The sequence below is a fragment of the Anser brachyrhynchus genome (genome assembly GCF_964034855.1).
Source record: "Anser brachyrhynchus genome assembly, chromosome: 12".
Lineage (NCBI taxonomy): Eukaryota > Metazoa > Chordata > Aves > Anseriformes > Anatidae > Anser > Anser brachyrhynchus.
The window spans coordinates 16748174-16776146 of record NC_137707.1 but is presented as its reverse complement, the minus strand read 5'-3'; the positions used below and the strand labels follow the sequence as shown (position 1 = coordinate 16776146).

The following is a 27973-nucleotide window of genomic DNA, read 5'->3' as shown; positions in this document are numbered from 1 at the left end:
AACAATAGTTCTTGTGGTGAACTTCTTTGATTTTGCATTTTTTTCTTTTTAAATTTATTCATCGGAATTCTAATTGTTGTTACAAACTCAAGATGAAACATGTTATTTAGTTTCTGTCTTTATCCCTACCTGACTTCTGATGATGATTAAATAAATTCTTTACAATGAAAATTATGCATTGTAATGCAAAAGACAGATAAGATCTCAGGAGCTTTTAATAAATGATAAAGCATTATGTATATCCCCAAAAAAGATTCCCAAACTATGGAACATTTAACTATGTATTCTTATAACTGTGTATTCAGTACTGTATTTCCCTTCTTTACATAGCATAGTCTCTTTTCCTTTTTCATTTCTTTTTCCAGTAGTGTTTTTTTTTCCCTTTCTCAGGTATCAATGAACACTTTGCTTGAATTGACAGATATATATGACCACAAGTCACTTGTTTATTTGCAGATTAAAAACGGGTGGTCTTTTGCAAATGTCTGTTGATGTTGTTTAGCAGGGATCCAACTAGTCTGGAAACTCCGTCACCATTTGCTTGATCACTAGTCCTATTACACAACGTTTCATGAAACCAGCCTAAGAGCTTTTAAACATTTGGAAAATAAGAGGACAAAGATGTACATACAATCCATATATCCACAAGTTTACTTTGTGTCCTGCATCCTGGAATTTTTTGTTTGGCAATTTGTGGTAAGTAGACTTGGCCTGGGTCTTTAATGCAGGACAGCAGCAGGCATGAGTTACAGTGTATATGTATATACACTTTTACCTAATGTAAATTAATTTTAGCTTTAAATTCCCTTCTGTGATTCAAAAAATACAGCCATTTTGATACAATTCATCTCCTCACTGTTCTTGATTGTGTTTATATTTAATGAAAGCAGCTAAAAATAATAATCTTCCATTATTTTCTCTGTTCAGGATATTTCTCCTCCCCTCCACTACTATATCAAAATGTCTTTTTGTCTAGGGATACTAAACAGGGGATTAAAATGCGTTAACAAAAGAAAGGTTATGGAGTGTGAGTCAGCAAGAACAAAAGAACCAAATACATCATGTAGAAGCTAATAATATTTAGATAGGGAGCCCAGAATTTAGCATTTTCATTATATTTTTCAGTTAGCATGAAAGTTTAATCTTCCACTAATCATTTAAAATGTAAAATAAACAGAGCTCTCAGCATATCAGAGTCTATACTCAGATCCCCAGGAGAGTGAAAACCACAAAAGAAACCCAACAATATGATGCTATATATTCTGAGATATTGCCGGTCAATCTGATTTGCCACATGCCCATACATTTTAATGCTGACTTCATTATGAAATCTCTTCTTGATTAATCATTGGTGAACAATAAGTAAATTGCACTCCAGCATCAGCTTGAACCAGGGCATTGTTAGTAGCAACATTCATTTGAAAAGCATACCAGATGGGCTGAGGAAAGGTCAGTATGGTACTACTACGGTAACAATGGACAAAGCTCATAAACTGGTGGTAGAAATAGTTGAACTGAGACTACAGTACCTTTGCAGAACAGGCTGTGAGACTCTTTAATCATGTTTTTTTTCTTTTAAACTCATGTTAAAGAACTATATTATCAAAATATTTTATAGCATTCTTTGCCTCATCACAGTCCACAAAAGAGTAAAAGGCACACAACACTATTGAAACTACAAATAAGTATGGATAGACTTTGGTACAGACATCTGCACATTGAGAATTATTACTGCATTTAATTGTATCTTCTATGATTGTAAAGTTTTCCATGGTATTTGACAAGCTACTTAACATCTGAACCAGTCACAGTCTGAAAGGTTCTTGAGCAAACTTTAAACTTTTTTTTTTTTTTAAACAAACCACCATGGGTATTTGCATAACATTATAGTAGTAGATATACTTTACTATATTGAACATATTTCAAGGTTAGTAAGAAGTTCTGGTACAATGATATTTTGAAGTTACCACATTACATGTTACTGAAACTACCAAAAAAAAAAGGGGGGGGAACATTCCCCTGAGAGCTCATAAACCAACAAAGATAACACTACACAGCATTCTTATGTCTATTCAAAGTAGGGGTGGTTCTCAGAACACATTTTTGTGAAATTCATTTGGGCATCCTGTACTGTTCATTACAATCCTCTTTCCATTTACATGTTGATCCCTTTTATGAGAGGCTGTGGGTTGTTGGGAGATAAGTGTTAAGAAAGTTTGCTAAGTCAAATGATTTTCCAGAATTTGTTCTTCAGAGGAGACTGAAATATGACACACTCCTCAGTGGTATCTAATGTAAGGTCAAATTCCTGTAGCCCACATTTTGCTCATCTGCTTTCCTTTAGCTGCTGAACCATTACTGAGATCTCTTTCTGTGCTGGTTGTGTACTGCTCAATGGATTGTCTTCAAGGGACACCTCCATTTACCCCTGTATACAGAGCATTTGTTTTCAGGCACTGCCTCCCTTTCTGCAGCCCAAATCTGCTTTTCGGCATGGCATCCTTAAGTCAGATAGAAGAGGATGAGGTATGGCAACATCACCTCTTTCCAGTGCTACCACTGAGGATGCAGAAGGACAGTCTTCCAACTTTCCACAGAGCTAGGGGCCATAGGGAAGGAAGTTCTTCAGTTTCATAGAAGAGCAATCGCTAAGTGTTTAATTAGAAATTCATGGTTAAAATATCACAGAGGAAAAAAAAAAGGAAAGTACTTGAAGTACTTGTAGCATAGAGAGTATTGCTTGGACAGGAGGCTGCAGGGAAGGACAGTGAAAGAGTCTCTTTCTCATAAAGGGGAAGAAATGTAATTAGCAGACAGCTTTACTGTCTGCAAACTGCTATAGGATTAGCTATTAACACAGTATTTCTGAGTTCTGCTATCAACTCAAATTAAGAACATGCATTTTCAAGAACACATCTTCTTTAGAAAGTATTTTGTTTGATGACTCTTTATCTGAAAACCTGATCAGAGGAATTACTAGTTTGTGAGGAATTTTTCCTGTACGTTTTTTTCCTGAGGATATTCCTCACTATTATCTATATATGATTAATTGTGTTAGATCATTCAAGTGTGTGGTGGGTAGTGATTATTTAATATCATTGGGGAATTTCACACAATGGAAAAAGTATATCATGTTTCAGGAGAGTTTCTTTTGCTGGCAGAGAGTCCTTACTGTGGTCATAGTGGAGACGTGTCAACCACATACGTGATTTTGCTCACCTCTGGATATAGAACCATTCAGTTGGTGAATTTCAGACTGCAGGGAATTTATTTCTCATTATGACTTGAACAAGACTGGGCCTGGTTAAAGGCTAGATGAGGATCTTATAGGAAAGTTTCTTTCAAGGTCAAGTCTTGTTAATAGAAACTATAATTGCTTAATGATTTTCCACTCAGGTTTCTAAACTGTACATTACAGAGAGGTGTATATAACCAGTAGGGTATCTTCATGGATTGAAACAATTCCTTATAGGAACCTAGGTGGCCTTTCAAAAATACATTTTATTTTCCTAGGAGAATAGCCTTGTTGAATAAAAGTCATAATATTATTAAGATGGGTATAAGCACGCTGCTCTTGTCACATGCAGCAATGTCTTACGACTTGGTTGTATACTACGAACACTTCTGTGTGTCTGGGTTGACGGCTGCTTTTTAGAGCAGTTGCTTCTATGTACTGTAGCTTGTAGGCTATGGGGCTTTTTTATTTTTCAGATTTTACAAAGTACGTAGAAGAGCTCTGTAGGTGTAGAAGTATTTCAGAGAAAATTTGATGGCAGCATGAGGATTATTAAATTTGTTGTAAAAACAAAAAAAAAAAAACCAAAAAACCCAAAAAAAGCGAGTCCAGGTTTTCCATCCCAGATAAGCATGTCATCTGTATAACTGCATGGGCTTTGTAATAAAATTATTTAAAATCTATTTTTTACAGCAGCTCAGTAAAAGGTTAATTATGCAGGGCTACGTGTGCTTATGGTTCAGAAGTGTAGATTTTTGGAAGCAATGTTTTTCTATGTAAAGATGAAGAGGGTTAATGCTAAAATATTTAGGGGATAACATGACAAACGTCAATGTCAGCTTATGTCAGTAACATGCAGGTTAAAAAAAAAGCTACATATAAACTATGTAGTGACACATTCACTGAAAAAAAAGAAGGGGGGAGGAATAGTTTTTTACATTAGAAAATTTCTGAATGGGTACTTCTTAGTCTTTCAAAGCAATTAGATTTTTTTTTTAGGCTCAACTCATCGCCCATTAAACCTTATAGACAACTATATACAGATAATCTGCAATGTATTTTTACCAACACTGTCAATCGTACATTTTATTTTCCACTAGTACTTTGTATTCTACCATAGCATTTCTAAACAGAACCAGTATCTCCAGAGATGCATCATTTAAAGAAATAAAGAAATTTCTTTTTTTTTTAAAAAAAAAAAAAAGGAAAAAGGAAAAAAGAAAAAACAAGCTTTAAAACAATTGGTTTAAGTATAATCTTAGGGACAGGTATCTACTTGGGTTATCAAATGCAAATATGTGTTTGATTCTTATCTACCATTTGTCAACAAGAATACCATAGTCACAAGGCAATGTCCTACCCAAACCATGTGCCTGCTTCCAGGTGGAAAGAATGACTCACATATATAAATCTTTTTCTAGATATCACAATGGAACAAATACACACAGGTGTCACCACCCTGTACCATTATGTTCCTCTCACTTAGAATTCCAGCCAGGAACTAGCAAACTTCACCCTTGGAGAGACTCATAAATAGTTAAGTACCCTCTATCAACAAAGGATAAAAGGGAAAAATAACCAATAAAACTACATAATGAACAACTACTGAACAAACAGAGCTATAGCACTCAAACACAGTCAAGTTATTGCCTAGGCTATTACAAGGATTTTACAGTAATATCATTTGATTTTCTAGCTCCACAGCAATTATATCAAAGGTCTTTTGGTCTTTTATTCTTTTCAGTTGTGTATCATTGTTTTAAAATAAATTCTGTTATGAAGTCCAGGGTGGGAAGGAACAACAAGAAGTTGTTCAAGGTCACAGATAATGATGTTTGATAGCATGTTTGTAAATTTTGTTATCTTCTAACTCCTGGAAGTCAACTGATGATATATTCTGCTTCCTATGCAAAGAATACAGTAAAATACAACATATTTTGTCACTATAGATAAGGGAAGTTCAACTTCTTGATTCTAGATGCAAATTGGAATTCGCACAGTTCAGGTTAAATTGACTTTGGCTTCATCTCACAACATCTGAAATCATACTGCAGTTCTCCGGTGCTTTTAGGACATAATTAGATAAATTCATAGATTAAGCTGCTCCTGGCAGTAGTTGCTCTTCTGTGAATAGTGAACCAATTCCACAGCACATTGAAATACAAACTGTAGTTGCAATACCAAGTTGGCAATGCATCTTTGCTGTCAATTGTTGTGTGCCATATGGACCCACTTAAGCCTCTTCCTCTTTTGGCTCTTGAAGAGAAGGCAGCCATTGTGGCCAGTCATAAGGTCAGTTTGGAAACCAAATGGCCCAGGTGCAAAAACTTCAGCAGGGACATCTGCATCCATGACTGTTTTTTTGGCTAGATTCATCTCTGTCCATATTTAGACATGATATCTGCCTTGCACAATGTTACCATTTTCTGCCAAATAGACCCCAATAAGTCTGTTCTAATTTGTATTGTAAGTGATCACAAAATAAACCCAGTATATTGCTATTTTTTGCATCCTATTCTACTATTTACTTCAAATATGAAAAGAGCTAACATTCTTTTTTCAGACTGCTTATTTTGTCAGATAACGCACACAGAAGTTCAGGTGAAGGTTCTAACAAACTCAAATGTGGATATTAATAATTTCTTTTTAAAAAGTTAATGCCAGCCACCAAGGAACGTTGAGATACTCAGAGGAAAGATCAGAAGTATAATTATAGTGATATTGATACAGCTACAGCCTCATACTTTGTACAAAATGCGAATACTTTATCCTTTGATACACAATTCTTAAAAAGACTAGATAGATGCATATTAATCAAGCTTATTTTGTGCTCAACAGTATCAGAGTTAACAAATATCTACTGGATGTGTAAGTCGTACTTACATTTCCTGCCACAATTCTCTCAGAGGCCCAGATAATCATACTGGTCTCTTCTCACCTCAAAAAAAAAATGCTTTCTGAAATGAAAAAAAAAAAATCATTCAGATTCTATTATCATTGCAGGGCTGTAATGCTATTTGAAGAGCAAGCAAAGTGCATTCTAAAATAACTCATGCATTTCATATATTAATATTGTTCTGTTGGTACAAGATTTTTAGTTTGTCACTCTTAAAACAACACATCAAATTTAACCTTCAGTTTGGACAAAGTACAGATAAAGAGTACCTGTGCAAAATCTCAATAAAGAGTCTGACCTACCATTGTACTGTTCAACTTTGATACTGTTCTAACAGCATGCAATGCAAGAATCAAGGCATCATGAATCAAGGTCACAATATTTGACAAAGACTTTCTAAAATTACATTTTTAAAAAAGAATTCTCTCATAAAATATGCAAAAGGTATATATTTCTATTTATATACAAAAATCAAAAGCTTAGATATGCCACATACCAGAATTCTTCTAGTCTCATTACTCTAATATATAGTATACTTCTGGTTTTATATTATACTTTGTTACAGCTTTCTTACTTTTAAAATGGATTAAACCAATCCTCTTTTTATTTTGATCTGGGGAAAAGCACATCTCTCCCTCTAATGTAATTCATCTCTGCCCTGCTTTCCCTCTATCTTTTGTGCCAAACTGTTACACAAACCACCCTTGGGTTATTTCTCCCAAGGTAACTTGAGTCCACTGGACATAGAATCTACAGACAAATCTGACATGACCCAAAATTACTGAAGTTATACAAATGTATTACAGGACTAAGCAGCTTTGTATCAGGCTCTTCAGCTGGGAGTAAGCTGCACTGAAATGAAGATCTAAAGGCAAATAAAAATGCCAATTAGGAGCTGCATCCTGGTAGAAGTAGCTCTCAATTTTTAATTGTACTTTGCAAAACACAGTGCCAAACTCCCTGCTATGGGTTAGCTTTGAGTCTCTGCCGCAGTGGTCTGAACTCTATCTACAGGCCTTCAAGAAACTACTGTTCAGCAGAAAAAAAATAAAAAATAAAAAAATGTTGTAGTGTGCTGTCTCCAGAACACGTCTGCAAGAATGTTTTTCTCCCAGAAAAGAAGGTGACAATCTGGAATGCTAGTGAACTGGCCATTATTTGACATTGAGCCTTTGTCAAATGACTGACAATAGGTTTCAGAAATATGTGAGCAGTAGCAGATGCACACAAGCCTTTGGAGAGCCCTAGAATTTACTTGTAGGTATTTCATACCAAGGAAATCCAGGATTCCATCCAGGAAATGATTTAGAATTCCAGACACACATGCAGCACTCTGATCAGTATCTCAATAATGCCTAAGAAACACGCAGGTTTCTTTGCTTGATTTTCATGTATGGATTCTGTCTCACACTAGTCATGAGCTGTTCCATTCCAGCCAGTGCATTTCAAGGCTGTACTGCACTCCTTCAATGATCACAATGTCTCAGCTTGAGATTCATGCTTTAAAATATCACTAAAAGTGCGCAGCAGTTATCTAATTTAGGTATTTGCATGGACTATATATAAATACATGTCTATGTATGCTGTATTTGTGCATGCTACTTGGTTTCTTTTCCTTTTCGTACTAATAAATACGTAACAAAACTATCTGTAACTCCAGAGTTTTAAAAAAGTTGGTAAACACCTCCTTTGTATTGTATCAAAGACCAAAAATAATTTACTTATGTAGTTATCTTTAGGTAACAATGCAGAAACAGTGTGACCTTAACAATATGTTGAGATGCAAAGATCACATTCAGCTTTGTTGAGCTAATAACAGTTCTAGCAAGCAAACTCAGCACAATTTTTCCAATACAGCTTACAAATGTTATCAGAGTTCCCTCCTATGCTGCACACATGAAGATGTATGTGATGGCCATACCATCTCTACGGTATAAGCCCTGCCAAAAGATACTGGCTAGAAGCCAAAGTCACAGCCTGCTCTGTAATGAAAACAGAAGAAAGATGATAAGAGAAGCCAGGGCGTTGGAATCAACACCAAACATACAAGCATAAATCTTCACAAATGCAATGGCTTAGACTTGTTTGTTCTGTTTACTTCTAAAGTTTTTAAGTATGGCTTTTCAAATCCACCACCTTCACATTGGCTTCAGACATCTGGAACTACTATTGGAAAAAAAAAAAAAAAAACAGACCTCACCAAAAATACAGAATACTCAGAATACTACTGGTGCCTTTACATTTCCTAGAAAACTGATAAAGAAATGAAATGTGACACCTTCCAGAATATATGCCATGATGGGCTTTAGTTATAGCCAGATCCTTGAAGATGATCTATGAGGCTTCTCCCTTTTCCTAGTGTTCTTTTGTTATCACGTTATCAGCTGGGACACCTACACACAGCCAACCAGACATAACTAGGCTGTAACTAGGAGTCTTCACTCCCCCACCCCAACACATACACAGACTATGAACATTTAGCTGACTTACCTGTACCTGTTTGGAAAAACAAGATGTTTATTCAAAGATATAAAGCAAATATCAACTTATATTATAAATTATTAACATCACGTTTAATTCTGTTTTAAATTTGCATTTGTCAAATCATTACAGTGTCCCTTTGAGTGTTTCAAGCTTACCTATAACTGGAAAAACATAGATAAACATCAAGTTCCTCTAAGTCTTCATGATCTCAGCATTAATACAGCGTATTTACATTTGTTAACGTGATAGATGAATTCTTCCATCTGAAGAGAAAACGTGGGACAAATGACAATGGAACAACCTATAAATTTATTCTTAAAATATTTATAAAAGCAGTACTGTATTTGATCATATATACCAAAACAGAAGTTATTGTCATGTTTTTAGTAAGACTAAACATATAACAAGCTTAAAGGAAATCTCTCTACATCAGACTCAGATTCTACAAAAGGCTGTCAGCACAAATGTAAAGGATTTGGGGTTTTGAGATAAACCAGCCTTGAATAATAATCTTCTGATAAACTTAAAATTCCAGATGGTCTTTGTAGGTTCCAGACAACAGCTGTATTCTTACAGCATCATGAAGAGGTATCTGACCTGTTTTTAACAGGGAAGGTAGGTAACCCAGCACAAATATTTTTTAAGAGAAGAACTTGAAATATCCTAGGTCATATCACAATCTCCTCCGATGGTTCTCAGCATATTTTTAATGGGCATTTGTTGAGTAACACAATAATTTAAAGGCAATTTTGTAATTTACTTAGCTTTTTTAAAGTGAACAAGATCCATTCTTCCAATTTACTACCTCTGTGATAATGTTCAGGGCTAAACAGTGTTTTTAGTCTAAAAGCAAGCCTCCAGATATTCTTACACTAGCACTGTTTTTTGACAAGTTCCTAATTAAGTGAACTCTTTGATACTGTAAGCTATAGCAGATCAACTACATAAAATGAGATGTCAAATCTTCCCCATACATCAGGCATAATGCTACTATTTTCATCGGATCTTTACAAGACATCAGATATGTTAATATTTATGGAGTATACACCGAGGAATACTGCTAGAATTAATAAATAATAAAGCTAATATTTTTTGCAAAAATAAATCATCAGATATCTCATTATAAACTGGATGTCTTCAGTTGTAGATAATTTAGTATAGTAATAAATAACAAGAGAACACAGTGCTGACGGAATTATATTCCATTATTCAAAATATCTTGCTACTCATAAGAATGTATTCTTTTGTGTCCAAAATCATGGAGATAGAACTGGTTTAAAATTGAGGGTACTTTCTAACAAATAAAATGTGGTTGCCTCTAATGTGCCAGCTAGGCATTATTGAATAGATTTATATAAGACATACTGCTTCTCAAATGTACTTCAGATTCATCCTGGGATGTGTCTTTGGCAAGATGTAGCTCAAAAAAAGTCTAGCCCATTGTTCCTATTGTCTCAGCGATAATGGACTTCTTTCTTGAACAAGGTGCTATCTACAGATCTCAGGGTTGCCACTTAGTCTCACTTGCAGTATTCACAAAATTCAGGCATAGCATTTGCAGTCACCAAAGAGGCATAGATATCACAAAAAGGGGTGCAGCTTGTTTTTGAGCAACTACTGACAAATTCTTGGGAAGGCTTTATAAAGACCTTGCACAAAAGTTTGTTGCACCTCCAATATAAAAAAAAACAAATCAAAGCATTTGGTGTTTGTTGATGCTTGCATTCAATACTCGTAATAACTTTGTCTCATCTGTGCTGTAAGCTATTCCTATGGTTCAGTTCTGTAAAATCACTACCAAACTTGTGCAGTGTAGTCTGTCGATCCAGAGAGACTACATGCCATCTTAAATGTCCCACCAAGTGCTGTGGGCTTGGCCCCTTCACTGCACAGCTAGGCTTTCCACAGAGGGCTAAAGTATTGGGTTTTCATTGAAAGTCAGAGGGAAGTGATGCTGAACTCCAGCAGACCTCTTCATTTTTAAAATCCCTGCCTATTCTTCTTGACATGGGACACGTCTTCATTCTCTGTTTAATCTATGCCTGGTATGTATTGTACAAGTGTTAATTAACTGATAGCTACATAATTAAGAAAATGTTGCCATGGATCATTATAATTTAGTTTCAGACACTGACAACCAAAATTGAAATACAATTCTAAAACTGCAACTTGCTGCCAAGCACAACAGAAATAAGAATATAAACATGTGGTTATGATTAAAACTCCAGAACCTTCAAAAGTAAGTCATGGCTCTATTGCTTTATTTTCCTGTGGCTCTCTTCCTCTTTCTGTGGATTTCCTAATCTATACACAGTACATGACTGAGATTTACACAGGATTCTAGTGAATCACTAAGCCCAGTCTATTATTGAATTTCTCCGTATGTGACTTAGTGAACTGGTTTTATGTTAAAATAATGTTTAAAGAGATAAGCCTAGACACATTTTCAGCCCACAACAGATAACTTCACAATGTATTGTTTAGTATTCTGTGTCTCCATCTAAATGACTCGGTGATGATTTGTTTAAGCTTTAGGGGTTTTAAATATATACTGATCAAATACTATGTAGAACAGCTTAAAGGGAAATGGTACATAAAATCGATGTTTAATTGATTAATTTACAAGTCAGGGACTTATGAGACTAGAAGCTAATATAAAAGTGGAAGGCATAAACTAAATTATCCACCAGGTGGGTTCCAATACATTTCTATGTCTGCGAACTTAAAATCCTGGCAACACAAACAGTATTGTCACAACAGTGGGTGTAACACTACCTAGTCAGGAGGAAAGGAACAGAATGTTATTTACTTAAATTGCCATTGTTTTCAGTAGTGCTGTGGCGATTTACACACAGTGAGGACCTGGTTCTCAGGAATCTACAACATACCTCCCATTTTATCATCGTTTACTAGGTTCAAATTTGCTTTTTTTAGCCTATTGTAGTAACACTGGCAGGAGGGGAAAGAAAGCAACCCATTTACACGGAATTTTAATGATATTATTATGCAGATGAGCCAAACTGCTCTATATCCAAGAAAAACTTCTAAGCCAAGTTTACAGTGCGCATAAAAGGAACAAATCCTCATAGTTTTCTAGTACCGAGCTCCTAGAGACGGCCAATACCCCTATTAGTCTCCTGTGCAGTCCTGTACTCAATACTCCTGGTGCAGTGATAATACGGTCAATGGGACAAGAAAGACATTGAGAGCATCAGGGAAGCAGAAGAGAAACATGCAGAGAAATAAAAAAAAAATACTTATTTTTTTTTTAAAAAAGCATTTTGCTTATTCTCTTTATGCTGTAGGCTGCATACAATGTGATTACAGGGACTTCCAGAGCTACTTTCAGTGCTCAGGTAACAAAAAGGGGTCCATAAACAAGGCTCTGAGACACTGACCATTTTCATCAGTCCTTTATTTGCCATTGGACTCAACCCAGCACAGAGTGATAATGCAAAACATTGATTCCCATATTCAGAATCTGGATCTAGCTTTTGGGATCCCTAGTTTCCATCTTTCCACATCTGAGGTTCAAAGTTCTCTACACTGAAATACATAGTCTGTAGCAGAAAAATGTGATTCCTTATTTTGAGGGATACCTGTCCTACTACAAGCATTCAAAGACAGTTTGAATCCTATCCTGCAAACAACTGTGCGTAACTTTATGCATACTGAAATCAACAGAGCAGGCAAAACACAAGGTTACACAAGTAAGTGGTGTGGGAGTGGGGCTTTAGGCATTATACATCTGCTTCTTTCCAAAAGGTAGGATGAAGTAAATCCTGTTTTCCACCTGTGAACTGGGTGAAGAATAGAAGTCAGGGGAGCAAACATCCTAAAAAACATAAGTGACAGCAATAACAAGATACCATTCCTGAGAAATATAATCTAGAGTTATTCATGAGTACCTATACGACCACATGTCTAAAAGCTAAAGATTACCAATATAGAATACAGAGGGAAATTGTACCAAAAAAATATTTTTAAAGCCATTATGGGGAAAATATAGGTTCGTTTGTCTTTTTTTTTTTTTTAATATCAAAGTGGTTATTTTATGCATTTTTTAATGTAGGAATTCTGTGAGTTTATCCAAGGTAAGTATGCAAGCATTAAGAACATGGACATTGTTTGGGATTAAATTAAAACCATTTGCTTTATGCATGCTCATTTCCTTTTTTACTACTCAATTCCCCTATGATGCCATCTGATCACTTCTTGAATGTCCCCTGTGCTTTTGCCTTAACAATCTTGCCTGGTAGGCCATTCCACACATTTGTGATTCTCGGCATGAAAAAAATGCTTCCTGACATCTGTTCTGAATTTGTTTCTCTTTAATTTCCATTTATGCTTCCTTATCCTAACATCTGTGTCATTCTGAAAACGGTAATTCAGATTGACGTTATCTGTGCCATTTAAGATTTTACATTCCCTAGCTGAAAGCTACTTGTAACCACGTAGTGTTTTTGTAGTTCTTATTGATAGTTAGTTTAGAAACATTTCCTAGTTGTAATTCTTATGTTTTAGGTTATACTTCAGCTTTGTTGTTGGATTTTTATTCTCTTCTCGGGCACATTTCTTTCAGATTGAGGGCTAGCACTGTACTCAGTGGACCAATTTCAGCCCATAGGTCTTTCCCACAGCTGTCGTATAGGAGGAAAACAAGTAGAATTTGGCCCAATAAGCTTAATATGGGTATCAAGAGGATTGTATATTATGCTAATTCCTGCTGTGGGTTTATAGCATGCCTTTGGTAGCTCTACAAATCCTGCACTTAGGAAACATTTCAATTGTTTCTCTCAATGGCATGGATATAGAAACAAGTTGAGCTCAGCGAATATTAAGTTCTGATAATTTCACCCCATTTTGTCCAAACAGCCAGAGAGGTGAAAAGATTAACAAAACTACACTTAAGGTTCTCCCAGTCTACAAAAGAATTTGGGGCTACTTCTTCTATTCCTTCAAATCCCTAAGTCTGGGACTCAAGTATATGGTTCTACCTGCCCTTAATGAAACAAATTAATTCCAAGATATGAACTGTCAAACTGCCTAGACTCACATCAAGCAAAGCAATTAACAGCATGTTTAAAAGCAATTGGAAAACAGTCCCACTTTATATGGCTTGCAATTATGATTCAGAGTTTAAAACGTAACAGAATTAGAATTTTTTCTAATACCAGAAAAAAATGGAACTAAAACAAAGCAATATGGTAGCTGACTGCAGAGTCTGGGCTAGGAGTTCAAGCTGGAGAATATAAACATTGACTATTGATCCCTTTTTCATGGTAGCAAAGAGGTATAGTTCATACAGAGTTGTCTCGCATCATTAAGCAAGGTTTATCCCTCTGCTTCCCAAGTACACAAATTACTTAGATTTTTTGAAATTATCAAAGGACGTAGTACTTCAGGTATTTTTATTCTAACTTATTCGTGACTATTGAACTAGTACCTCCAGCATGTGTCCCGAAGGTGCTAGTGAATGATTAAACTGGTACTGCCTAGAAAGGTTCAAGCAATAATTGCTAGCACTTGGCTGCGCTACCTAAATTCCCCCCAAAGTATAACCTTTTACAGTTCATTCAAGTTTCAGTATCAAGTTCATAGTTTTCTGCCTGGATATGAACAGATGACACACTTAAAAGCATCATAATTACATTTAATTCCTATAACAGGGTAAGAAAATTAGAAGTGTTTCTCTATACTTAAAATGAGTGGATGTTCTATCTAAGTAACATAGGCTTTTGTAATGGAAAGCTTCATGTCCATCATTTAGAAATTGTTTATTCTAGACGGAAAAAAAAATAAAGGTGACAATTTTATTTTTTTAAAGGTTTGTCTTGATTCATTCATCTAGATTAAGTAGGGGATTTTGAAATACCTAAATGTGGTCCAGCTTATGCCACGAGAATATATCCAATTAGAAATTAGAGTAAAAAAAAAAAAAAAAAACCAGTCACAAGGATATGCTGCAAGTAAACATGGTAGAGGTGTATGTGTGCGCGTAGGAGGGCAGACCAACTTTAAAAAATGAGATATTCAAGAAGTAGCATGTCACCTAAATATCAAAGTAAAAATCCTGCTCTTTATAGCCAGCAGAGAATTCCTTATTGAATACACTGTTAGTGAAAAGGTGGAACAAGAAGGAACTGATCTCAATATCAATTTTAATTAAAGGGCAGGAGGGAAGAATTTTTACTATATCATATTATTTACAGCTAGCACAGCAGCTAGATTCTTTTCCTTTAAACAGGGATTGCAAACAGCAAATGTTGCAGTCTAATTACTCCTGCTAAAAAGTATAAAGTTTTGTGGTTTTCTTTTGTTTTGTTTTTCTTTAAACAGTCCTCGACGTTATCTGAAGTAAAATGAGACAGTTATTTTATATCATGTTGTTTAGATTGCATATTTTAGGCAGGAAACAAAGGTATTTTCACAAAATGTTTGATATTCTGGGACATAATAGAAATTCCTGTACTTCCAAGTCATGATTCCTGTCTTACAAAACAGGCCTGGGCTACTGACCGACTGACCGTGCTCTAACTAAGCCTCTTCCCTGATTAAATGGTAAGTTTCTTTCATGGTTATATCATTTTAAAGCCTATTCAGATGTGATAACATTTTTGCTCCTGTATCTTGGCAACATGATTTATTCCGTTAACACTGAGTGTTGCAGTCTCAAAAAGCTGTACCATCTGGGTTGAATTAATAGCCTACCCAGAGAAATAAATGAGAATGGTCTGCTATAATTAACATGTAGGTAAAGTATATTTAACAGATTATTATAATTAATATGTCAGTTACTGATTTCATGCTAAACAGAGTTGTGAACACAAGATATTAAGATTAGTTACCCTCTTTGTATGCACTTTGAAAAAATGCAGTGGAAGAACAGATCCACAGAATCAATAAAATTAACCTTAATGTTAGGAATATCAGATATGAAATTTTAAGCAAAGAGAGGCAATGTAAGGTGTTATGGAACAGCAGGAGGAAATCACTGGTTTCAGGAATTCAGAATTAATACCCATAAAACTGAAATCTGACCCTAAGAAACAAGAACAACAACAACAAAATGCATGAGTGATACAAATACTACCGAAGGCATCCGTCTGTAAAGATTGACATGGCAGATCTGTTTCTTAAAGATGTCCTGGTTTATAGTACATAAAGTGTAGGATACATTAGAAAGCCAACAAGAGATGTGGATCTGATCAAAATTCCATCATTCATCCACACATAAAAACATTTGGGCTTTTTGGCAGACTTTTCATAAAACACAAATGTTTGCTAGGTTTTCACAGGTTACCCTAAGTCCAGTGGTTGTTAGAGTGACTTCCACAATAACATCTATCCCCCAAGAATATAAAGTTCCATTTCTTCAGCTACCCCACAAAATATGGGGTACTCCACTTTGTTCAGGGTCTTAGGGACCTTTTCGGCAGAACTGAGTATAATGATATTGCCAAGAGCTATCAGGCAAACAATTATAACTTCACAATTAATATTGTACATCTTTATTACTGCGTTGTAAGAAATCTGGAAATATACAGAACTGACGATTAATATTTGAAGATAATCCTACTCACAGTAAAAAAAAAAGGCTTCCAACTGCACCCCTCACCACTGCATAATTAGTGCTTTTGTATCTCCAGATTATCTTTAAACTGATGTTATTATAAATCTTGTTTATTACTGAAAAGACTAAGGGTCATTTCACAATGGTGTTAGGCACAGTACAAACAAAATATGTAGGAGAATCCATTCTACACGGCTTGCAATTTAAATAGAGAAGACAAAGAGGAGATGAAAGGGACAAATTAAATTCAAATGCAGTTAGAGAGCCAGGGGAATTCCCTGCTTTATCCCGACTTTCACTTTATGCACAGGCACAAAAGTTAAATGAAATACAAGAGTAATATTTTTTAACACATTTGGGATGACAGAATCATGAAACACTTATAAACAAGGCAACAGATTAAGACAAAGAAACCTAAGCCAGACAAAGCTATTCAGCACAGGTCTCTTAGAACAATAAGGAAAAATATATTGAAATTAAGGTTAAAATTCGTTTTTTAAAATAACAATATTTTGGTGGAAAAGATGATTAATCAGCAGAACTTTCTGCTAGTGGAACTCCTCCAGGATGCCAATAGGTTGTGGAAAACACCAAATGCAAGATTGGCACTCTGATTGCAGGGAACATTTGGTGCTTATGGGATTTCACAATTATATAGCTGAAAAAGAATGCTACAATATTCTACAGTAATTGTCACAATTTAAATAATTACTTTAGCTGATTTCTATAGAATAAGAAATAAAATCAGCCAAAGGGATAATTACAGGCATGGCAGAAGGTTTCAAAAGCATCTAGCTAGAGATTAAGATAAAGGGCAACCCTTCTGCATTCTTTTCACCTTCATGCCAACCACAGTGATGCCATTAATACCCTCCAACAATCTGCAAGACTCATTTCTAGGTACAAGAGATATTCCAAAGCAGTTATATTCCCAGCTCAAACTCACATTCTATTGTAAAATACATCACATTTAAGTTCCGCAGAGTAATTTGACCTTAACATTACCAAAGAAACAATTAGGATTTCTGAGAATCAAATATGTTTTCTGATTTATGTTTTACCCTAGAAAATCCGATATTAGTCTGACAATTTTAAGCAAGGTGGATCTACAGTCTGTTCCAAAGCCATAAATCCACATTTCTTTAACTCATCCAGACTCTTCTTTGTACAAATAACATACTTGTGTGAAAAGCAGTCAAGATCTTTTAACAACTGTTCTTGTACCTTCTGGAAGGATATTAATGTTGCTAACAATTCTCATTAGATTTCTCCCTTTCTGCACTATAGGTGAAGATTTAAAATAAATTATTTTGAAATTTTATATGTTCTCACAATATCATTTTTGCATAAAATTGGAGTGTATACCATAAACAATTCTTTATTTAAATTGTCTTTATATATATATTGAATGTTATCAGAAAGGTTTTACAAGAATACCCCTGACACTAATGCAGATTTTAACATATTATGACAGTCACCAGCACGTGCCCCTTAATATACATGGGACACTGGATTAGGGAAGCAGAGCAGTATTTGGCAGGAGAAAGGATTCATATATAATGAACATATAATCCCATAAATGAGTTTACAGACACATCTCAGAGCCCCACTACTTCACTCTGTTTTGTTTCCTTGGTGGCTGGACAACTTCCTACATTAAGCGGTAGCTAGAAAAAGCTATGAAAATATTTGCTTGATAGTATGTGACTACCACCTTCTTCACAAATTCAGTATTTCTTAGATAAATGTGTTTCTTGCATTTTAAATAGAAAATGAAAAGATGTACTAAGTTTTATCTTTCCAAGAGTGTTCTCGAATAGGTGACCTATGTGCTTCCTACTGTATTTAACTCATGCATTACAGGATCTTACAAGCTTGATGCTAAATGAAAGGCTTCTCTAGCTGGCTGATTTTTATTTATTTGCACAGCATCCCGGGTCTACAAGGTACCTTGCAAGAAGTGAAAAATGCTAAACAGAGAACATTGTTGCTTTCCTGAGGATATTACATATGGAGAATGGCTAAAAGGCAAAGAACAGCTACTTAATAATTCTCTCCTGTAAACAAATGCAGGGGAAGTTCATGATACTGAGCAATATTGTTATCAAGTGCCTGGGACTCAAGCATCTGAGTATTCTTTTTGGAAAACAGCTAGTTTACATAAAGGAAATACGTGTATGTCTTCTGGTCTGAAATGAGTTTCAGCAGGCAGGTAGGGAAGGTAGTGTTACAGTTCCATGTGGGCCAGACATGGGAAGCTTATTCATAACAGAAAGGCTTTCTGGATGTTTAAAGAGTCAATACTATGTGCTTGCAGTGCATTTTCTTTTCAGGAAGAGGTAAGAATTATAATTTCAGTGTGGGCTACTAGCTGAGTCATAATATAAAGTACACACTTTTCATTTTCTTTTTTACTGTACCTTACATTAGATACATGCACTTAATTAGTTATCGGTGCATATGGAAGTGTCATTACATGCCATACAGGCAATGGTCCACAAGTGTCCAGAACTGTCTTTTGTCATAGTGGGAACTCCCACCCTAAAAATTCCATTTCTCCAATGAAAACCTTTCCAGAGATTCTAAGGCACTTTTTCTGTCAGGTCTTATTCTCCATTAAAATGATAAGCACATAATATATACTAGGTAATATTTTTAACAGTATTTTCTTCTAGAAAAAAAAAAAAAAAAAAGAGAGGCCTATTTCTGGTCTTATAGAAATCCAGCGCCAAAAACCAGGTATCTTAACCTGAAAAAGCGACACAGATGAGTTTGTTCCACAGCCAACACCTCCTTTTTAAAAAGTGAATAAGTATTATCCTAAATCAAGAGTTGAAAGGGTCACGTTACAATCCACATAGGGGACAGTTCCAGTATCATTATATAAGGTACAACATAACTGTGGTGTGTGTGCTACAGGAGCAGTCCTCCTGGAACAAGGACAATATACATCTAGGGAAAATAAGATTTATTCTCAAAGAATTCTCCAAGAGACATCAATCTAAATGGACGACAAGAAGAGCAGGTGAACAAAATAAGGAAGCAAAGGATAACAAGGAAACATGAGAAGCAGCACGATAAACTTAGGTCACAGCACACGGTCTGCTTAAGCACCACAAGCTCATCAAGAGCTTAGACAGGCTTCGGTTAAGCAGTACCAAGCTTTATGGCATTACTTTGGCCACTGGAGGGCTCTTATATTTTTTCCATGAATACCTCGGTGAAGAATCAATATTGCAAGTGTTCTTGCTAATAGAGTTTCCCAAGTTGCTATCATGACCAGCATGCCAGTGCAATTTCATGCAAATCAGATTCAGTTTAGAGTGCTTTTAATTTATCTGCAATTAAAAGGTGAAAAAAAGGAAGAAAAAGCCCTCTCAAGTAGGGGCTATCCATTTCTTCATAAATAGGACACCTTTTCAGAGACTCTCTTTTGTATGCAGTGGTAGAAATGAGATCAGTACAAAACACAAAAGGAATAAGGTATCAGTGCTTGGTATTGTGAGGGCATTACCCAGATTCCCTGTCAAGTTTCAGTCCTGTACAAGCAATAATAACCATTACTGGGCTTTTTGGTTTTCAGTCACTGCTGTGACTCTCAATACAATGAATACAACAGAAAACATTCCAAAATTGCTCATAAAAATCTTTTATTTTTCCACCTTTGAAGAAGTGTTGGGAGAGTTTCTGACAAAAGAAGGAAGTAATTTCAGTGAAAGGGATAACGAGAAGTATGTTGAAAGAGAAAGAGTATAGAAGGCAGGAAATGCAACAATAAAGTTCAATTAAATTATAGAACAAACTCCAGCAGTGAAGTATATGCTGATTTTTTTTTCTTTACCTAAGAACAGACAGGGAAAGATCTATGTATGCTATTGAAGATAAAAATATAACCATTGGATAATATATTGATCTTTGCCTCAAAAGCTGATGTTCTACTGAATACCTCCCATTCTTTTCAACAATTCCCTTTCCGTAGCATTCCTGAGGAAACCAGAAGTGCAATACATGGAGGATCTAAAATAGCATCCCTCAGTCAGTGATGCTACTCATTTCATGTTATGGAGACTAACTGATGCCACAAGGAATAAGGTGCTACCCTTGTGAGTGACACATGACACTGAAATCAGACCCTTCTGACATCAGAAGCCACTTCAAGCCACATACCACATTAGCAGCCAGTGATCTCATTCTGATGTTCCCTTTAGTTCTTTGAGATCTAAGGGAGGGTGGGGAGAAAGGAGTTAAAAAATCAAGATAACTGAAAGAAATCACTGTTTTAGTTGTTTTCTACTTTAGAAATGCAAGTATACATTAAAAAACTCAAAGTTTTGGAAAATACACTTAAGGTCCCTACAACACCTACCAGAAATGTTCCCAATGTTTTGTCTTTGCTAGAGTCCTTCTTAAACCCTAGGACCAACCTCCACGTTGCCATAATTGTGACAACAGGATTTTGTCCTTAATTCTCTCATAGTGCGCTAGCTGGGAGGCAGGCTGGCGCTGTGGATCCCTGTGACACCCATGAGGTTTTGCACACTTCCAGCTTTTCAGTAGGTGCTGCCCATGTAGCATGAAAGGTTACTTTAACTACTTGCGATCTTGTGAGGACAGAAGGACTTGTGTTAGCCAGGATAACACCAATGCATAAATTAACTGCAAATAACCACGCAGCAACAGAACAACAAAAGCCTATAGGATGCTCTCTATGTTGTGAATTTGCCACACACAAAATACCACAATGACAATGTCAGTGCTCTGACCCAGCACTCCTGAGACAGGGAGACCTCTTAGCGTTGTGTAGAAGAGAACAGGTACAAGTCACACTTGATGCCCAGAATTAGGAGACACAAAGCAAACAGTAACTTCTGCCAGCTGTCCCTACCCACCCCAGGAAGGTACAGTGAGATATCTGCATTGCTAGCTGCCTGGCAATAGTTAGAAGCTCCAAAAGACAGGTCACTTGAGCTGCAGTTTGGTTTTGAAACTGAGTGAAGACTACGCTTTTCCCCTATATTGACCTTCATCTTTAAAACAATATACACGCCAAGACCAACAGTTATATGTGGAGAGGGAAATCCAAACTGACTTTAAGGCTTACTTCATTTTCTTGGTTAAGCCAAAATTTCTATCCTCTTCATTTCCACAGCAGCTAAGGAACCTCTACTTTTAAGTGCCAGCACTTAACATATGGAACTGGTCATCCAAAAAAATTTAATATTGTAATTGAGCTGATCTCTGAGTGCAAAAGACTATATTTACAGTGCACTTGACTAAGAAAATGAGTGTTTTGTAGGATTAGTGATTAATTCATAAGCATTATATATATATGACTCACTGTCACCGTCTCTGCTCGTGCAACCAAAGCAAGTCCACTGACACAGATTACCACACTAGGGTTGAAAAGGTAAATCAGTGCTTAAAGGGTATTCAATATGGAGAATTAATCCTTTTACACACCTAGATTTAAAAACAAAAACCTGTTTTCATTGCTTTTCTTTAGGGCAGACGCATAAAATAAACAAAGACCTATAGAATGACCTTCAGAAGCATATTAAATGCATATATTGCTTGCAAATACTTGAAATGTGGTATATTGTCTTGTGGAGTTTTGATATGGGAAAATATTTTTATATGTATACAATACAGGTACAGATGTACATCTTTCCAATAATACCTTGGCAGAGAATTCTATATTAAAGTTAAAAAGCACTAATAGTGAAAATAGCTTCTATCTTTAATTTTCAAATTATAAAGTTGGTTTAGGTAAGTATTTTCTACTTAAAAAGGAATAATACATAATGACAGAATGATAGGAGCATAACAAATTATAAAGGACATAAAAATAATTAACCTGTAGAAATTAAAACACTCAGTACTTCAGCATCTAGAATCCATTAAAAAGTGTTGGGACCACACTGTGCAAAAAGCAAAGAAAACAGTCACCAAGCTGACAGCACTAATGTTTAATATTCTTAGGCTTATTTTTTTTTTAAAGTGTATTTGCTGATATTTGCAATTCTTATAATAAAAACTAATAAAACACATGAATATATGTATTTCTTTTATCCTGTGGTGCCAAGTCTGAATTGTTGATCACGTTGACTTCTCTCTGGCCTTCCACCCAACCTGAGAACAATAACCAGCAGCTATATCATAGCCTTCAGCTGTAGCTGCAAGGTTAAGCAGCATGTCCCACTTGTTTCTTCATTTGAATAAATTAGCTCCTCTTTGAAGGAGCAGTTCTACTAAGGTGTGCAAGAAGTCTGCTTTGTGTGAAGATGTCTGGAATCAGAAAGCATATCTGCCTGTCTCCTGCTGGATACCCTGGCGAAGCCACCGACACAGCCGGAGCCCTGGAGCACCGCGAGGCAGCCGCCTCTTGGGGCCCAGCAGCAGCGCAGCTACCTTGGCAGGCACCTTGCTAAATAGTGCAAGCAAAGCTATAGCATTTCTGGTTCCCAGCAATAACTTGCTTAGTGTCAGTTTTCTTCTCTTTTTTTTAAACCTAATGTGATTTACTACCTTTTCTGCAAAGGACTGAACCATACTCCCCTCTACTAAGAAGCCTCAGCAACAAGGCCGCAAAAAATTCAGCTGTCACTGGCTGCTTTAGTTCACAACTGAAGTGATTATAGCAAGAGTGCTCGACACTCCCAAACAAAAGCTGAATATTAATAAAAAGGTCTAAACACTATTTTAATAAGAATAGAGGTATCCCAAATTAACAGCCACTCTTGAAAGCTGTGCCTCTGCTTTCCAGAGATGTGTTCAGCTGCTTCACTTCAAGAGAGGGAGCTGAACGCAGCCCTCCAAACAAGAAAAGCTCTTTAGTGACAATAACTGGCATTTTAATCAAGACATGGGCTCTAGGATTCTTGACATTTAAAAGCATTTTTATTTGCTGAAATGGAGAAAAATCCTACCAGAAGGTTTACAAAAATACCAGAAGCTTCAGCAGTATCTAGCTCCTCAATGCAATATTATTCCTGTCAAAATTCAGTATTTTGGCACCCTGCTCTATTTCCACCATCAATGCATGAAGCAAACACAAGTGCTGCATTTCAAAAGAAATTAAGGGTTAAAATTGGTGTTCTTCATTCAGTTCACTTAAATCATTTCTAGTTAACAGGAGCGATGTCATATTGGAAAACAAAGTACCAGAGTCACACCGAGTAAATGCAGCCCGCCTCTACCTTCCTTAAAGGCCTCTGCAAATTTACTCTTCAAATGGCATTTAAAAGGGAAATTGAATTCCTTGTGCACTCATGTTTTAGAAGGGTATGTTGCTTTGTGCAAGCTAACAGGTACCCAGGGCTGTTCTGATGATGTGACTGGGACTCCATGATAAACTGATTTACTCAATACACCGTGAAACCATAGGGCAGCAGAGGGGCGGGCACTGAGCTCTGCGCTCTGGGGACAGCGACAGGCACCTGAGGGAACGGCACAAAGCTGCATCAGGTGAGGGTCAGGATGGGCGCTAGGAAAAAGTTCTTCACTGAGAGGGCGGTTGAGCACTAGAACAGGCTCCCAAGGGCAGTGGTCACAGCCCCAAACCTGCTGGAGTTCAAGAAACATTTGGACAATGCTCTCAGACTTAGAGTCTGATTTGGGGCAGTGTGGTGTAGAGACAGGAGCTGGACTCTATGATCCTTGTGGGTCCCTTCCAACACAGGATATTCTAACATGCCAAACCTGTTAAGTTATGAATAAATGCATCTTCCTTTTTCATGATGGAATTACCATGATGGTTCTTAAAGTAGATTAGTTATACCAAAAATTGTGTGCTGTATGAGCCTTTTCTGATGGATGTGATCAAGCAGAGTGTGTTCTGACTCGGTGAAAGTGTAAACATGCAAAGCAGCACATTTTCCAGGGTTGCATAAGAATAAACATTATCTCAGAGTTCAAGTACAAACGGTCTTTGATTAAATAAACTGGGTACTTTAATTTTTATGGATCTATAACGTTGATATTTAATGTTCTGTTGTTATAAATGATAAATGGAGTTTAAACACACATAACCATAAGATATTAACAACTATACTGTAACTTTTGTCAGGCAGTAATTTGCATTTAATAATTTCAGTCATTTCATTATTCAGAATTTCTATTTTCCCTTTTGGGCTTTTTGACTCCTCTTTTCCTCTGAGCTTAGGTTACTTTCTCAATGCAGAAAACTATTGGGATATAATGGTTAAATAATGTGAAATTGCACTGATGCCAGTGAAATAAAAGTGAGTTTTACAAAACCAAGTTCCTTCCCTGAACATAATAACAGTAAATTTCTAGTGTCCTGTAGTGCAATATCCATTAGATTTATTATGTTGCAATTCCCAATCCCACTAGTTCTGCCTGAGGGTGAGTATATTACATTTCATCACAGTTTCATTTTCTCCTACAGATGAGAAATGGGAATGCTATTGCAGTTATGTAGCATGCATGTGTTAAATCTGATCTCTAATAAAATCAAACACATCACAACTCACAGCACTTTAGCACAGCGTCGGCAAAATGAAACACCATCTGTCATCATGTAGAGACTGCCTTATTGTAACACAAAATCAAACTGCTCAGTGTGAACATTGTTATTTAATAAATGGGTAAATGGAAACTGATAATTATGAACTTATTTATTTTAAATGACTGGTTAAAGCTACAAAAAATGCATTATAACTTATCAATTAGATGTATGGACATTATACTAACACCAAGAGCAAACATCCGTAAGTCAGAATTTTAAATGCATTTAGTGAAAGAGAGATAAATATGTGAAACAGACACTTTCAAAGACCTGTCAAAATGTACGCTAAGGATAGGAACAATGAGGCAAAAAATTCATTGCCTGTACTAATGTGACAATTGTAGTTTCTGATATAAAAACAGCTGAAGCCTATGTTGTTAAAGGAGAGCTACTTGTAGCAAACTGGAAGGTTTAAAGATGAAAGTAACATCAAGCTATGGTCTTAATGGGCTCTAATTCTAAAGGTTAGTCATCATTCCAATATTAACTGGATTTCTAGGAGCTTCTACTTTGGCCTTTTTAATTCATATCAGACTCAAGAACGATGTGACATATTTGCTGTTAGAGAATTAATTACCTTAGAGAAAAAAGCATTTGTCAGCTAAACTGTTCTTTTCAATTGGCAACAACAGCTAAAACAAGACTTCATGTTTATAATTACAAGAATCTGGATTTGACAATTTAACTGCCAGTTTCTAGTCGTCTCGGTTTGTTTTGCTGTTATAACAAAAACCTGAGTCATTTACCCTCAAAAAGGGACCTTTATACCCAGAATATGAAGGTTTTGAAGAGCTATTACTGCATCTCCAAAGATAACGTGTTCTGAGAAAATCTTAATAGTCCCATTGCCCTCATAGCACATCTAAAGGACTCCTGAGCCTGGTACAATGTCACCAGAAGTGTCTAACACAGGAGCAGCGACGTTGCCTGATGTCTCAGGGAACAAATAATGCCAGTCGGATCTCCCAGGTTTCGCGGTGAGAGCTCTCTGTCTTGATGATATTGCATCATGACCTGAACAACCACTAGCATTCCAGAAGAAATGTACTCATGGATTTGCATTTAGGAATATTCTGCTGATTTAAGACTCGGGTTATTATAAAAATTTCAATATAAACAAGAATTTCATTTTTTACCTATTCATTTTCAGGTTTTGTTGCTCTAAGGGTTTTGTTTGTTTAAAAACAAACATTTATAAGTAGTGTTTTCCTTAGGTAAACCTTGTCCCCTTTCTGAGCATGCCATTTATGGAGCTTGTATGCACAAGTGGGTGCAGCCATGAACAGAAATCCATGATTTCTACAGTAAAAGTTAAATCTATCTGTGCGCTTACATTTTGTGTTCCATTTATTAGACTGCAGATGCAATTTTTAAAAATTGACAAAAAATTGAATGAGAAAATGCATTTAGTCTTAAATAAAATTCTCAGCATTTAAGACTGTAACAATCCAGGCAGTTATTTCTTTGGCTTGCCTTGCTGTTCTTAGGCCTTGAAGCACCTCCATGTGTCATACAGCAATACCTACCAGGCAAGACCCCAATAAAACTTAGGCACCAAGTGGTAAAATAAAAACAGTGAGTGTCCTTTATCCTGCGAATTCTCAAGACACCGTACGATACAGCCATTTACCTACCACTGAAATGCAGCCACTTGCAGTGAGAAACACAGCAGCTGTTTAACAGCCCACATTAACACTACGCAGCAGTCTAGGACAGGCGGCAAGGAAGAATACCCTATTGAGATGAAAGTGGAAAGAGAAATTACAAAACCTAACTATAATTACCAGGGTTGGATTGAGGCCAGGAAACAGTCACTATAGCATCTTGAATAACCACAATAAGTCTGCAACTTGGTTTTATAGCTCAGCCAGGAGATGGCATCTCAATCAGCACAGAGCTCTCTAAGACCATACTGGGACACTGCTTTTAGTGGAGAGCAAAAGGGAAATTAGGATCAGCTTTATGCAAAGTTGTCATGGTTCTTTTTGGCTAAAATTAGATCTTGAACATTAATTTAATGTAGAGTTTTTGTGTTGATTATATCAGATTAGGAAATTATACAATCATATATGAGGCTTTTGAGAATAGTGAAATATTTTGCACACAGGGAACACTGATATACTTTCCGTATGTGCTTCATTTATTAAAGCACTTATACAAGGGAGCCCTTAGAGAAGTAACATCTTTCCAGGAAGACTCTGGAGGTTTGGTTGCTAGGAAGTTACATATGCTTGTGTTTTTAATGAGATTTAAAGTATCATGCATTATATATTATTTTCTACATTTAGGATGTTCATTATTTGGCTTACTTTGTACCTCATTTTGCATTTCTGGCATGTAATCTCTCTGCATACAAAATATCCTTTATAAAGAATTCCCTAAGAAATTTCAGAGATTACATTTCAGATTTTTTCTCCCTCAAAAAAAAAGCTCATATAGCTTTTTCCTTTATTGACGTCTGCTGCAGGCATTCATTCATTGAGAATTTGTTTCTATCAACTTAAAGAATTTATCTTGGCCTGTACTGCAGTAACTATTAATGTAGACATTGTGTGCCTTCTATCCTTTTTTGTGTCATATATCATCAGAATCCTTCCAGCTTTGTTTTCAGAAGATATGCTTAATGTCTGTAGGTTTTATTTCCATGAAAATCACAAAAGTAGTGTTTAAAGGGAATTTTTATAAAGATAAAATACTCAGCTCCTCTTACCTTTAAACATTAAATTTTACAATTTACAAGGACAGCAATTGCACAAAAGGAATTTAAGAACTATTTAGTTTTAACTGCCCATCTCAGGAAAGCAAATCATTATGTAAATGCACAGAGCCAGCTTTTTATACGGTCTTTCTTCATTTGCATAATAGAGATGCTAATCAAAGGTCAAAAAATGGCAGCAAACATTTCTGTTTAAAGTAGAGAATGATATGGTAAATTATGATGGCAGTTTTGGTCTAAGGAACTGTTTTGATCTGCAAATAGTTTTCAATAATTTTCAAAACTGCATATTTAATATTCATTGAAAATGATAGGCTGGCTTTTCACCAGCTTCCTGTACTGGTATTGGATTGCTACTATGCTTACATTACATGTAGAAAGAAATAGAGCAGTTTCAGCATTTTAACTTCAAACACAATTTGAGAGGTATGAATATCATAATCGATTTGAATATTTGTACAAGTTGTATTACAGGTGCAATAATAGGAGATGTTCTGATCACTGCATTATGGGCGTAACTATTATTCATCGGTGAAATCTTA

At 36.0% G+C, this 27973-nt stretch overlaps 1 long non-coding RNA gene across 1 annotated transcript in view; it reads right to left on the bottom strand.

Annotated features, from left to right (window-relative positions):
• Positions 1 to 5821: 5821 nt before the first annotated feature.
• Positions 5822 to 27973, bottom strand: part of LOC308176298 — a 121181-nt gene continuing 99029 nt past the window's right edge. Inside the window, exons 3-4 of the long non-coding RNA XR_013938213.1 lie at positions 8771 to 8878; positions 5822 to 6192 (exon numbers count right to left, since the gene is read on the bottom strand). This is a non-coding gene — a long non-coding RNA (uncharacterized lncRNA). The remainder of the gene's footprint in view (positions 6193 to 8770; positions 8879 to 27973) is intronic.